The sequence below is a fragment of the Sphaeramia orbicularis genome, chromosome 6, assembly GCF_902148855.1.
Source record: "Sphaeramia orbicularis chromosome 6, fSphaOr1.1, whole genome shotgun sequence".
Taxonomy (NCBI): Eukaryota; Metazoa; Chordata; class Actinopteri; order Kurtiformes; family Apogonidae; genus Sphaeramia; species Sphaeramia orbicularis.
The window spans coordinates 1,480,795-1,496,784 of NC_043962.1; the positions used below are offsets into that span (position 1 = coordinate 1,480,795).

At 38.1% G+C, this 15,990-nt stretch overlaps 1 pseudogene; it reads right to left on the reverse strand.

Annotated features, from left to right (window-relative positions):
* Nucleotides 1-219: 219 nt before the first annotated feature.
* LOC115420969 (kelch domain-containing protein 4-like) overlaps nucleotides 220-15,990 on the reverse strand; it is a 29,096-nt pseudogene continuing 13,325 nt past the window's right edge.

The window sequence follows — 15,990 nt, forward strand, 5'->3', positions numbered from 1 at the left end:
ATTAATTAAGTAATTTGCATCCCTATTGGATAATATCTTTATTTTGTTTTTTCTCTTTTTTGTGTTTAACAGGTCTGTAGGTTAGTTGTAGAGTTAGTTTTTTTGTATTGTGTCTGTGTGGTTCCTTATGTGTAAGTACATGTTTATGTAAATGTACAATTTTTAAAAAAAAACCTTTTGCGCAGATGTGTGATGGTAAAGTGACTCCAGACTCAGGCGGCTCCCTTATTCCTGTTATTTTGGCTTCTCTTTTTTGTAGCAGCAGGAAACAGAAACAGCGTCATTTCTGTGATGATTGACGGCTGCAGCTTTACAAGTATGGACACAAGTATAAGCGACTCCACACACCAGCAGAATCTGAGTCACTTTAAGAGTCAAATGTGTTTGTGTTCTGAAACTTGAGTGGACTTGCACTCGCAGCACATTTACAGTAAAATGACAGTTACAGGTTGTCGTATCAAAGGCGTTTCATTCTGATCGTACGTCCCACTCACAGTCGCTCCAGCGGTTTCGGCCTCTACTGGTCTTCATAGAAGACTTTAGACATGGCTTGTGCGACCTTGGCAACCTTCTTCTCCTTGGCATCCGGGCCCATGTTGGCGCGCGCCAGTCCAATCCAGTACTGCTGCGTCCGGCTCTGGTAATCCGTCACCGTCTCCCCCTCCTGCACTGCGGGATGCTCGTCTTCATCTGAAAACACAGTCCAAACCAAAACAACAGACAGCGGCATTATTCATCCAGGCTGTTTACTGGAGTACTGCGCCTCAGTGGGTTTAGAGTACGTTTAGACCGCATATGAAAGTCTACATGTAGAGTACAGAATTCACAAATAAAACAGAGGGCAGATCTACTGAGGTCCTGATTTACATATACATGAACGTGCAATCTAGAATTTTGCATGTGGGGTTGAACCACAGATTCCAGAGGATTTACTCAGATTACTTGTGCAAATTACAACAGGTGCAAATAGGGCTGTAAGAAAATATTGGTTCTGCAATATATCGCGATATTTCATTTCACAATACTGTATCGATATTTTTAGGTATTTATTCAAATGTAGATATTGTGGAGGTTCATTTTTGTTTTTTTGTTTTTCTTTTTTGTTTCTATTTTATTTATTCTTACTTAACATTGTTTTATTCAATAATGTTCGTTCCTTTGTTGGATTGAACTCAAATCCTGTTCTGATGTTAGTTGTGAACTAATAGAATCTGAACATTTGAACAGGATCTGAAACTGGAATGTCTGGAAAACAGAATTTCAGTTTGAACACAGTTTGAACATTTGCTGATAGAACATTAGACCCTGTTGGGATCAAATCAAAATGTATTTAGTATTTGTGCAGATTTCTGCTGGAATTCAATTCTTCAAGGAAATGATCATTTAAAAAAAAACAACAAAAAATTGCCTTTTTAACAGTATCATGATATATCATGATTCTAGTATTGTGATTTGCATCATATCACACATTCTTACCAAAACACAGCCCTTGGTACAAAGTCTTGCAGACCGCTCTATTTAAATGAGGTTTTGCGTGTGCTACTGGAGACAATACACTGTAAAAAGTGCTGTGGGATAAACCAGAGTTAATGGGAACAGGGACTGAATGATCCAGATCCAAGGAAATGTAACGTTGGAGGAGTTTTGTCATAGAAGGTGTTGTATGACTCATGTATTTATTTATTTATTTTTCATGTTAGAGGTGGTGGTGGTGGGGGGGGTGTTGTTAGTTTGACTGTCAGGCACACTTAATTTAGTCCCACTGCAGCCTAATGTCGGTGCGTATTTTTAATCACAACCATCAGATCAAGTGGAAACAAGTCCTGTAAAGTGTGTGTGTGTGTGTGTGTGTGGTGGGGGGGGGGGGGCATATGTCTCCATTATGTTTTTTCCCGTCATTCCAAAAATGTTCACACGAGGGTGAAAAAAGCGTTCTCAGCGTCTTGTTTCATCGTTTCAGTCGCAGCCATAAGTGCACAATTCCACATCCAAACCGTGTGCTCCTCCCTTTCACACGTGTTAAATACTACTACAGTAATACCACTACAGATGGTCCAGAATGCAGCAGCGCGTCTGGTCTTCAATCAGCCTAAAAGGGCACATGTCACCCCCTTACTCATTGAGTTGCACTGGCTACCCATAGCTGCCCACATCAAATTCAAATCTTTAATCCTAGCCTACAAAATTCTCCGTGGGTCTGCTCCTGTCTACTTAGGTGCACTAATACAAGCTTATGTCGCCCCACGACCACTCCGCTCGTCTGGGGAACGTAGTCTGGTGGTCCCCAGACCTTGTACAAGACAATCCAGGCTCTTTTCATGGGTCGTTCCACGTTGGTGGAACGCTCTACCAAGTGCTACAAACAGAGTCATCCCTGCCTATCTTCAAGAAGCTCCTGAAGACCCAGCTCTTCCGAGAGCACCTCCTGTCCTAACACTTTCAAACATTCCATTTTAAATATTCTAATAAGGTTTTTCCAGGATAACCACAGATTCTTTCACGATCATCTCTGGACCTGCTGCGGTGGTCCGGCCTCTTCCCTGCCCTCATCATCACCACTCACTTATCCTCAACCGCCTCCATGTGTCTCCCCACTCCCCCCTTCTCCCCCTCTCCCCCAGTCCCTATCTCTATCGCTCTCTCTTTTTCCCCTTCTCTACTCTCTCTCTTTAACCCCAGCTGGTCCTGTCACTCGTCCATCCTCCAGGAGTCTGGGTCTGCTCCAGGTTTCTGCTGTTAAAGGGAAGTTTTTCCTTCCACTGTCACCATCACAAGTGTTTGCTCCAGGAGGATTCTGTTGGGTTTCAGTAAATTGACTTAGAGTCTGGTTTTGACCAACTCTATATATAAAATGTCAAGAGATAACTTTTTTTGTGATCTGGCGCTATATAAATAAAATTTGATTGATTGAGTGATTTAATTGGTTTTCCCCTGTAAGTCGCTTTGGAAAAAAGCGTCTGCCAAATGCGTAAATGCGTAAACATAAATACAGACCCAGTTTCTTTCAGTAAAATTCCTTTCAGGTTTGATAAATCACTTTGCGTGTGCTAAATTCATATATTTACATTTTCTCCTCAGCACACACACACTTTTGTGTAAATGCCCCATATTACATGTTCATCGTGTCTAATGTACTAACTGGATGCAGATGCGCTACTTTGCACCTTTGACAGACTCGACCCTCAGTGTGCACTGGGAGTAAATCAGTTTGTACAGTTTTTTGCGTGTGCAATGAGTTTGCACACGTTTTAATACATGCAAACCTTTAGTAGATCCAACCCACACAAAGAAAATCTGCTTTGACGTGTCAGAAAAATGTCCACATTATGACTGAAAAGGAGCAGAAAGAAGAATAATCTCATATATTCTACGCCCCTATATACTAAATGTGTTTTAGAGTCATTATCTGACCCAGATGTTTATATACTTTTGTTTGTATATGTTTATATATTATATACTGGGTCACTAGTCCCTCCCACTTCCTGTAGAGGAGTTTTCTTGAAAAACAGAATCATTAAAAGTCCTGTTCCATTCATACGACCCTGAAGGATTAAATAACTTATACAAATATACAGTTAAAATAAGGTGTTTTATATATTATTATTATATATTATATATATATATATTTATCAACATCTGTGAGAGTCAGTGTTTTAATTAAGAACCAACTCAATAAAACTAATCAATCAATCAGTCATTTTCAGTTTGGGTACAATATAAGTTCATTAATTTGATCTTATTTTCCAGTTTTGCCTCATTTGAGCCGTTCTTACTCCAGAGAGTTTCTACAGCCACTTTATTCATTTATTATTGAATTTCTCTGTTGAATTTCTTTAGTTCTACTCCATAAATGTCATCGTCTGTTCTGTATCCAATTGGAAAAGAAGAAATCAATCATTAAGGAATATGACATGTTTTTTTCATGAAGTATATAAAGTTTTCTGTTTGGGTACAATATAATTTATGTTCATTTAACCCTTTCGTGCATGAATTATGAGAACCTTAATCAAGATTTTTTTCCCCTGTTTTCATTCCTCTTTAGGCATAAAAAATGTGATTGAATTTTTTTTAACCTATTTTTCATGGAGTTCCAAAACTGTCCACTCAGCTGGACACAATGTGTTTCATTTTTGAAGCAAAAAAAAACATGTATTTCCTGATCTGTGAAAACTATGAAAAAAACATTTTTAATGCAGCTAATCTAATGGTTTCTCACATTTCAACATACTCTAATACTAGTTAGTGCTCATTTCATGGAGATAATTTGCAAAAACAAAAAACTGTTAATTTAATCTAATAACAATTTCCAGTTTTCAAATATGACAGCAGATCAGGTTTATCTAGAACAGCAAAGTTACAGTACTGGTCTGAATGTCAGTGTATTATTATGGGATGGTGCATAAGCGTCCACTGTGTCGGCTGATATGGAACAAAAACAACTAAACCCATGAATATACAAGAGAACAGCTTTGAACAGCCGTGCACTGGAGTGACCAGTATGCATGAAAGGGTTAATTTCATTTTATTTTCCTGTTTTTACCTCATTTGAGTCGTTCTTACTTCTTATGAGTTACTATAGCCACATCCTGTTTATGACTAGTAAAAGCATATTCAAATCTTCAACAGGATTCAGACCCTAGTGGCCATCCGTGGAAATACACCTGATGATGTTTGTGCATTGGCTTCTGTTTCAGGCTGTGGTTGTCGTCAGACGCTGTCATAAATCACATGAAAACAAAAGAGACCCTAAAGTGTAGGAGCTCAGAGAATAGTTTCCTGCCTTCCTCCCCCTCGCTGTCCTCTTCAGACTCCTCCTCCTCCTCTTCCTCCTCCTCTTCCTCCTCCTCTCTCCTCCTCTTCCTCCTCCCCTCGTGCTCCCTTCTCCTCCTCCTCTTCGTCCTCTGACTCAGACTCTTCCAGCCACTCTTGTGTCTCTGTGGAGGAACAGTCACAAGTCCAAGTGTAACCAGACGCTCTTTTGTTATTTACACACTTCACTTTCTCTGCATTCAAACTGTAGATAAAACGTGGACCTGATCTGACGCCCATATGTGACCCACATCAGAAGCAGAATACTTTATTAATCCCAGGAGGAAATGTTTGTGTGCTACTGTCACTTCATTCAAGTAGAATAAAAAGTAGCAGGAAAGAAATTATCAATATAGTAAAAAGAGAATAAATAGATCAGAGTAGGGATGTGACGATTACCGGTATAACGATAAACAGCGGTAAAATGGCAGACGGTTAGTATTACCGTTTAAATTCTAATTCTCATGATAACTGTGTTTGATTAACACACTTTTAGGGGAGAAAACGCCGATGTAAAGATCTGCTTTTATGTCAAATATTTGAGAATAGTTTTATTTATTACAATTTTAATTTTCTATACCTAATATTTGGAACCAATATTCACTTTTAAAGTCTGTGAAAAGGTTCGTTAAGCATCTGTGTGTTATTTATGCAATAAATTATATACATTTTTCAAATCGGATTTTATATTTTTTGTGTGTTTTCTGTCCTTTTGTGTTTTTATAACAGTTAAAGTGAAAAAATAACAGACAGATGATATAAATGAAATGCTGAAAACAGATCCCAAACATGGGTATAGTAAACATTTGTTTCTATAGTATATAAAGGCAAAATCAAAAGGACTGAAAAACAGACAAAATAGGCTCAGACCACTAAGGGTTAATATTTGAATGTTTCTGACACAGAAGGGACATTGGGACTGTTATTTTATTGGTTTTTTTGTTGTTTTTCTTTTTTTTTTTTCAAAATACAACTTGGTTAAATTATTTCAGTGTGTGTATCAGTACTTTTTGAACATTTTGAGCACAGTTTCAACAATACCGTGATAATGATAACTGTGATAGTTTTGGTCACAATAACAGTGATCTGAAATTTTCATCTGGTTCCATCCCTACTTCCAGAAGTACAGTGTTCTACATGTGATGTCATGTCTTCTTCTGTGTACGCAGGTCACTTCAGGATCGTAGACTGTTCACACATTCAGTCTGATGGCATTGTTTTGAATTATAATGGGAACAAACATGCAAAAAAAAAAAAAAAAATTTCACCAAAAACTCAGTGTATGAATGAAGCGTTGGTTTGACTCACTTGGGTCCATTTCTACCAGAACCTCCCAGCGGTCCATCTTGTGGAGGTCCAGGCAGTAGAAGTCGTTCAGGGTGAACTGGCGGTCGCCGATCTCAAACATCCCTCCGTACAGGTACAGCTTCCCCTGACGCACCGTTGCCATGGCGCTGGATCTGGCACAGGGCTCCACCAGGGGGGCGGAGGCCGAACCTGAGGAGACCACAACGAAAAATAGTTCCAGTGTCCCTGTAGTAGAGCTGCACAATGTATCATTTGAGCAGCATCATCGCGATATACACATGCGCAATAGTCACATCACAGGTCCTGTGATGTAGGACGAAAATGAACTCAACATGTAACAACACTGAAAAATGAGCAACAAACAAGAGACAATCACCAAAACAAGACTTTGTGCCAAAAAGAAAAGCAATGTCATTTATCTGGAATTATTTCAGCTACAGAAGGATGAAACTGAAACACAAGGTCTGTGTTGACAGTGCCTTCCACCTGTCGTCACAACGAATGGAAACACAGCTAATTAGTTTGACCATTTACGTCGGCATCACAGATATTATATCCTCCTGGGTATTTTTTCATATCACAACATATATCACAGGGTTAAAAAAAATCATAACGTCAGTTTTTTTGAATATCGTGCAGCCTTAGCCTGTACGTCAGCGTCATGTTCTATCTGAATCAGTCCCAGTTGAATGTGAGGTTGTTCAGGTTCTGTTCTACGTTCCAGTCCTGTGGTCTGGTTGCAGATCAGTCTAACTATAGAAGTGGGCGGGACTTCACTGGAGAGAACTCAACTAAATCAGTCAAAGTGACTTCTATCAGTGATCAGTAGGAACTAGACTGATACCTGGAACCATTTACATGTTATAAACCATCAACATATGGACCATTAGAAGGAATGGAACATTTAGAATATTTTTAAAACTTCAACAAAAATTTAAGCATGGGCCTCTGTAAATGGGAATTGTGTGATACCATTCAGACGCACCACTTTTGGACAAACTGTACTGTCAGTACTAGGAGGTAAACTCTGATTATTTTATTCAGTTATTTTGATTAATTCTGACATATTTACAAAGGTGTGTTTTTTTATACAACAATGTTCATACATATGCATGGTCCCTATTAAATAAACCAATAAAAATAAAATAAACTTCTCAAAACTGTGAACAAACTTTGTAGACATTGTCCAAAGGAAGATAAATTTAAAACATGAAATAAATCTGACCGGTAGTTTCATCAGAGAAGATGTTTGAGGAAACTGCTAACGAAGATGACGCCAAACACGACAAAATCGACCAGTGAGCTAAAAACTATCTGAACCTGACTTCATTCCTATATTTGACCTTTTTTTTTTTTTTTTTTTAAATCTTTATTTCAAACATGTAGACAGTGAAATCAAAACAAAACTCAACCAACAAAATATCAGCACTGGTACATAAAAGGCTGGTAAGTAAACAAACAAAGAAAATTAATGAAAAGAAAAAATGAAATTAAACATGCTTGAAAAGGAGTAGGAAGAAGTAAAAACTTATATACTCCTACCCCCAGTCTCTAGTCCTTATGATCTCCATATAGCATTTATTATTTATATGAATATCAATATAATATTAATAATAATATATAACAATATCACACATCCTTTTTCCTATACACACACTATACCTTGTATGTGTGTATTTGTTGTGTTTAATCTCACCATCCTCCTCCTCCTCTTCTTCTTCATCTTCTTCCTCTTCAGCTCCAGGGATCACCTCCTTGATGGTCATGATGGTTCCATCCTCAGTGACGATCTCCTTGATGACCTCGGTGGGGCCTTGAGGTGCCTCCTCTTCCTCCCCCCCTCCTTCTCCTCCTCTCCCTCCCCCTCTGCTCCGCCCTTCCTCCCCCCCGTCGTTTCTTCTTCTCCGTCTTGTTGCCCTGAACGAACGACCACAGGTTCTATCAGACACAACCTCCATTACAAAGCATCATCCGTCCTCATTAATCTCATTATTTTTATTTGGGATTATTAATGAGAAAACAGTCGAATTCTCTATAAGTCATGTATAAAATGTGACTGAAATCTGATGTGGTTCATGTAGGATGTTCTGGTGTTTCCTGGTCCTTCACAGTAAACTTGGATCTCACCCTGAGTAAACCGGGGAACCAGCGGTTCTTCACCGTGTCATACAGGTACAGGTCGTTGTAGAAGTCGCCCTCTAGTGTTTCCTCCTCTTCCTCGTCACAAACGCCTCCAAACAGAACCGCCCGACCCGCTGGACCCACCGCCATGGAAAAGCCGGACCGAGGATTGGGTTTGTTACCGGAGGGGTTCAGCCGGGACCAGGACCACTTCTCTGGAGGATGACCAAAGAAAAATGATCCCAGTCTACTTTATTTATCAGTTTTGTACAGCATATACAAAAAACAAAACTGAAACTACAAAAACTCAAAGGTCCATGGTGCAACAAGGAACATAGCAGAAAACAAAAATAAAAAATAGAATATAATATAAATATACGACATGACTATAAAGAACAGAGGTTGGAGAGAATAAGAAAACAAAAGTGGCAACAGCAACGTGACAGATGAATTAATAAATAATAAAATTTAGCAAATAATTATTGAGTTCAAAGTTTATTAAGTTTATAAAATATAATATAATAATAATGATACTGATAGTGATGATACTGACATATTATTATTATTATCTTTGATAATAATAATTATTATTATCATTATATAATACTACTACTAATAATACATAATAATAATAATATAATATTATTATTATTATATTATTATTATTATTATTATTATATTATTATATTATTATTATATTATTATATAATGATGGTAATAATATTAAAAGCCCAAAGCATAGACTATAAACTCCTCAGTACCTTGACCGTCTTTGCCCTCTCTCTTCAGGACAAACATGTCAGAATGGATGGTTCCCTTTTCCACGTCCTTCTTGACTCTCTAAAAAATAAACATAAACAATAATTAAAACGACCTCATTCAATAAAAGAGTTTTCCATGAGGTGCGTCCAGTCGCCACACTGACCACTTTGGAATATCCTCCGTAGATGACGCCCGAGCCGTCAGGTGTGGAGGTCATCTGACAGGCAGAGCGAGGGCAGGGGCGGAGCCTGTCGGGGAGAGGCGGGACCAGGTAAAGGTGTCCAAGGAGAAAGCGTAGATGTCATTGTAGTAGATGAAATCCCTGCAGAAGGACAAGAGTGAAGATAACGTCTAGAAGCAATATGTTCGGCTTTCAGAATCTGAATCCAACAGCCTTTATGATCATTGTGTGTCAGGAAATTAGGAGCGCTACTCCAGTCACTGCAACAATATGACAAAAATTGTGAGAAATAAGACAAGAACAAATACTAGAAGCACTCGGAGAGCGCAGACCTCCGCCAAGGCTGATCATGGGCCCCCCCACCCCCATCACCCCCAAAATTTAATCATTTCTTCCTTATCCCATTTCCAACAAACCCTGAAAATTTCATCCAAATCTGTCCATAACTTTTTGAGTTATGTTGCACACTAACGGACAGACAAACAACAACAAACCCTGGCAAAAACATAACCTCCTTGGAGGAGGTAATAAAACAAATGGTTTTAGGCACAACAAACCCCGGCCCTCACACCTATTGTAGCGTATTTTGTCATGGGTCCAGCTGATGTCATCATGTCTATGTGTGTGCTGATGTCATCATATCAACTGCCTCCATATATGTATGTGTGACAAGTTTGAAGGAAACTGAAACAAAATTGATGTTTTTATAGACATGAAATTTCACCCATTATAAGTAAATGGGAGAAAAAAAGGTATAAAAAATTCATAAAAACTGAAACTTTGACCAACTTTTATCAACATATAATCACACTACTCTGGGTCACTGGTAATCTATAAACTACATTTGGTATGATTCAACCAATAGTTTTGCTGCTAGAGTGTTAACAAAAAAAGAAACAAACCGAACCAAAAACAATACCCCTGGCCTCCCTTTCAGGGGGGCGAGGTAATCATAAAAACTAATGAGTAAAATTAAAAAATAGGATACAAATTTTTGCAGAAAGTAATATAAGAATGTAACTAAAGGTAGAATAAAATTAAAATAGACACAAAACATGAATAGACACAATTTCAACAATATTCAGACATTCCATTTTAAATGTATTATCATGTGTATTCTGTTGTTTTTACTTGGTATTTTTATTTCACTGTTTTTAACACTTTCAGTGCCATGGGCCGATTAAATCGGCTTTACGAAAACAACCTGTAAAGTGCCACGGGCCGATCAGATCAGCTTTGGAGAACACACCATATTTGTGTACAAACAAACCATCCACCCCCATTTCCTTCTCACATTTCGATGACGTTCTTTCTGTGTCCCCCTTTTGAGACCAGACGGGAATTTGAGGTCACGCGACCGATAATATTTTTATCTCTTTTTTTTCTTATTCTCCGGTGTTTCATCAGGGGCCCTCCATGCCGGGGGGCGGCTGTGGACTCCGGGGGCTGTGGCGCCTTCTCTCACTGGGGTCCGCTCCTTTCTGGTGGGTGGGGGTCCCAGTTGGCCCTCTCCCACTAGTTGGGATGCGGGGCTGTGTGCTGGTGCCTGGTCGCCGGGGTCGGCGGCTGCCTCCTGGTGCGGACAGCTCCCTGAGACAGCGCCTCCTAAACTGATGTTTTACTTTTACTTGTACATTTTTGTTCTGGTCTACCCGTGTCAGTCAGTCTTCTGAAGTATGTGTGAGCTTGTGGGTTTACATGTATAGTGTGTGTGTTGTGTGGTTTGTGGTGTGTGTTTTGTGTGTGTGTGTGTGTGTGTTGTTTGTGTGTGTGTGTTGTGTGGGTGTGTGTGTGTGGTGGGTGGGCGTGTGGTGCGTGTGTGTGTGTGTGTGGGTGAGTGGGTGGTGGGGTGGGGGGCGGTACTGATTTTTAAACTGATATGTAAGCACTTTGTGCTACAGTTTTTAATGTATGAAAGTGCTATATAAAAAAGATTATTATTATTATTATTATTTTATTATTATAATTATGCAAATCGATCAATGAATCGGCTGCGTCCGGTGCGTTTTGAATCTAATTAGCAATCGGTCGGATGTTACCGAGCAGTTTCCTGCAGGATTCTTCAAATATTATAAAACGACGCGAATACTGAAAACGGCCCAATTCTGTGGCACTTTTAAGGCTTATTAGCCCCTTAACTGTCTGGCACTTAAGAGTTAAGTGCACAGCTGCTTTTATGTCTTTTTAGTCTATTCTTGTATTTTAGTCTATTTTTGCTTTTTATTCTTTGTGCGACACTTTTAACTGTACAGCTGTTTTTAATCTATTCTTGTATTTTTCTTTCATTTTTGGTTTTTTCCCTTGTAAGTTGCTTTGGAAAAAGTGTCTGCCAAATGCATAAATGTAAATGTAAACATTAACAGTATGTAAGTCTATAAAAATACCTGGTTGAACTCTTGAAAACAGTTCCACGGTCAAAACTCAGTAAAAACATAGAAAGAAAAATCAAATGCAAACAACAGTAAAAACAAAAACCCAAGGAAAACAGTGTTTAAAAAAAAAAAAAAAAAGCCCCCATGTATTTTTTACAACAAGTCGGTCTCACTCACTGCTCTGTTTCACCCCCCCCATTCCACAGGGGGTGTGGGGAACTGGCATGCTCAGATGTCTATGGAAAGAACAAGGTCCGTTCTATCAACACATTTAGAATGTTCCTATTGAAAACGGTTGAATTTCTATGAATATTTAAACTAAATCATACGTTCAGACGCTCAGCACAGACACGTCAGGGTTAAAGGGTTAAACTGACATGTTTAGAGGCAGACTCTGTTCCTTGACTTAAGGATTTGCATAATAAGGCTTAGGTGATGCCCAAATGCTTGGGTTCTGCACCCACGCCAAAAATAAAGGTGTAAAGCAGGGTGTCAAACTCATTTCAGTTCAGTTCCACATTCAGGCCAATATAATCTGAAATGGGCCGGCCCAGTAAAATATAACAGAGAAAAATGTACATTTACATTATGGAAATGTTTACATCTACAAACTTTTCTGAATAACACAACAACCTGTATCTTGAGTGCAATTTTGACAGTTTTCTGCCTCAGTTTATCATTGACACATGTGCATTGGAACTTAAATTACAATTACAAATACACAAAACATTTAGTCACAGGCAGAATGGTAAAATTACACTCACATTTCTTAACACATTTCAGTTTGTTCATATTTGTTCAGGTTATTCACATATTTTGTAATATAGTTTGTAATATGAATATTTTCATGTATTTTTTTTTTTGTGTTTTTTTTTACACAAAAAAGGAAAAAAATGGTAGTTGTCATTATTTCTAGGCTATTATGATAGTATTTGACTGGTCTGACCCACTTCAGATCATATTGTTCTGAATGTGGAATCTGAACTGTGTGTAAACTGTATGATTCTTATACTTGTGCTTTGCATTATTCTGTCAAGATTTATGGCGCCGGGGATGCCGGCAGCCTGTTACGTATTGTGCTGTTACTGTAACAAAGTAATTTCCCCATTGTGTGGATCAATAAAGTAAGTCTAAGTCTAACTACATCGATTAATATCTACAATGTAATTTGTGCGTTTCACAAATTCATCCCGCACAGGTCTTGCGAAGTGGCGGTAAGGTAAAAAAAAAAGTGCAGAATAAATGGTTAGTACCTTGATAAATATAGTATCGAGGCTTACAAACTGCAAAGAAAAAAATCTTTTGATGAGGGATTCTCAAAAAAACGTAATTTGAAAATTATAACTAATTTCTCCACAAATTACAGTATATTTATGGAAAGTGACGTGATTTTGATATGCTTCCCAAAGTGCAATATTGCAGATATCATACTAATGTGACTTTTAGGAATGAAAAAGATGTTTTATGGGTTGCTGGGTGTAAAATTTACAAATATTTATGGATATTAATATCCAAAAAATTTGATTGGATTTAGTTCAGAGGCCTTAATGCCGGTACCTCCTTATGCCTATCTACCGCTCAAGGTACCAATCATAGACAGGTTTTTTCTTTTTTTTCCTTTTTTTCTTTTTTTTTCTTTTTTGTTTTATATTTTTTAATTTAATCTTAAATGTTCTATCTATGTAATTGTTAAGAACATGGAATGAATGAGATTGAAAGAAACGAAAAACAAATCACGGAGGACTAGAGAAAGCAACATTTAACATCTAACAGCTGTTATCCTTGCTTATTGCTCATGGCTCTTTTGTAGGTGCTTCTAACCAGAGACATTGTATACTTTTCACTTGTGAAAGTGATAGCAAGACAAGGAAATCAATAATTTACTTATGCCTTGCGTTGTATGTTACTACACACTTGTGCAGCTGACTGCCATATTCCTTGTGGCTCATGGCTCTTTGTAGCCGCTGCCAACCCACAGGCTATCAAAGTCAGAGTGCACGCTCTCTGAAGCCTGCTCTGGCCAATATCCCAGTCCTCTGTTTGAAGACTTCTGACGGCTGAGGAATTGTTTAACATGCACAAAGACTGCATGGACCTTAGGCGTGACACTCAAGTCAAGTTTCAAGAAGGCTTCAGCAAACCTTCTGACATGAACCTGAAAATCTGGACTTAATGACATCCCAAAGCAAGTTCTCCTGACCATGTTAAAAGCGGTGAAAGCTTCCACAGCTGGTGCCAACATGAAAAACTCCTGCCTTCTGAAGAATTTGTTCAAGGCTGTCAGTATTGGACAACAAGTCCTGCACTGGTTAGGGTTAGGGTTACTATCTGTTTATTTCAACCTCAAAAAAAGAACAAGCTGCTTCCAAAAGATTTGATAACAGTCTCTGGCATGTATCACAGTACCAAACAGATATTCAGTTTAGCATGTAACAGAAAAGAATTGGTAGGGAAAACACCCACTGACTGTTTAGGTCATATAGAAACAATTTCTATCCTAACATTAGATTTGATGAAGCTAATAGAAATACAAACATGCGAACTACTGTGGAACACCAAAATCACGATGTACCTCGTAATGTAGATGTATGGAAGGCCTAGTGTTTTAACAGATTAATGTATGAAAAGAAGTAAATGGACCAGATGGGCTCTCCACAATGGTGCTGAAAGCATATCAGCTGCAAATATGTAGTAAAAATTCACGAGACTTCTCCTTGGAATCTTCATATGGTGGAATCACGAGCACCAAGATCAAAATTGATTGAAAAACTAATGGAATGCGTCAGGAATATTTTTGTGCAACAATCGCAGGCTTTCTGTCTAAAATAAGATAAGTGAATGTGCTTCAGTAGTCATGTGAATCTTTATTACTCTTTCATCTTGCCATTAACACTGTACCTCGGCAAGGATGTGTGTACTCACTATCACTGTTTACTGTTTATGTCATTCACATTGTGCTAATGACATATTGTTCTATGGAAGCTATCCGAAAGAAACGTGACTGGTACCCTCTAACAGGGATAAGGGAGAGGGGGGAGATATGTAACATGTTTATGTTGGTAAATCTTCTGAGCTTAATACAGTCAATATCACTTAGGTATATTTTCAATTAGTAATCTTCAAAACATCAGTTTCATGTTTTAAATGCACTTTTAGTCAGACACTTGCAGTTGTGCCTTAGCGAGTAATAAAAACTATGTTATTTTGGTAAAAAAATAACCTTATCTTTAAAACACATTTTCTTGGGATTCCCTCATCAAAAGATTTTTTCTTTGCAGTTTTATAAACCTCAGATACTGAATTTTAACATGGTACCACCATTTATTCTGCACTTTTTTTTTTACCTTACCGCCACTTCGCAAGACCTGTGCCCGTGGGTCGGATGGACCCTTTGGTGGGACGGATTTGGCCCACGGGCCGCATGTTTGACACCTGTGATGTACAGCATCCAAGTAACTCAAGAACAACATTTAGTTGTGTTCGTAGGTGAACCATCCAACTGGTAAAGAACTATTCTGACAACTGAAAGATCTGATGGTAAAAAATATCAGAATTCTCATTAATATCTGATCTACACTCTCATTAACTTGAATATCAATATTTACAGCTTTGCTTCCTTCATGACTGTGAACTGAACCAGACATTTGAGTTTGTCGTAGGGATGGAACCAGATGAAAATTTCATATCATGGTTATTGTGACCAAAATTATCAGTTATCATTATTATCACGGTATTGTTGAAACTGTGCTCAAATGTTCAAAAAGTACTAATACACACACTGAAATAATTTAACCAAGTTGTATTTTGGGAAAAAAAAAAATTACAGGTACAATGTCCCTTCTGTGTCAGAAACATTCAAATATTAACCCTTAGGGGTCTGAGCCTATTTTGTCCATTTTTCAGTCCTTTTGACGTTGCCTTTCTATACTATATAAACAAATGTTTACTATACCCATGTTTGGGATCTGTTTTTTCAGGCTTAAAGGGTTAAGGGATTGATCATCATTTATTATAATCTTACCCTCTGTATTTTGCATTTCTTCAGTGTAAATCGTGCATTTTCCTATATTTAATTCACTGATCATGTAGACGTTCATAAAAGCTCAGAGTAAATTCAAAGGTTATTATATCAAAACAGAAAAAAATTACAAAAAAGTGACTTAAATCTTTCCCAGACTTACAGAAAATATTTTAATATTTTATATTTTTTAGGGAAAACCCAAAGAAAAGACACACAAAGGCCATGTAATCCAACCTGTTCCCTTCTCACCACTACTGTTACTCTAGTCTATTATCCTAACTGTTACTACATGACCCTTCTACTCACCTGGTGCTTTCGTGAAAACCTCCAAACACCAGCAGTGTCTCTTACTGAGGACCATCCTGTGGCCGCTGCGACCTGACGGACCCCCGGACACCCTGCACCACAAATGAACA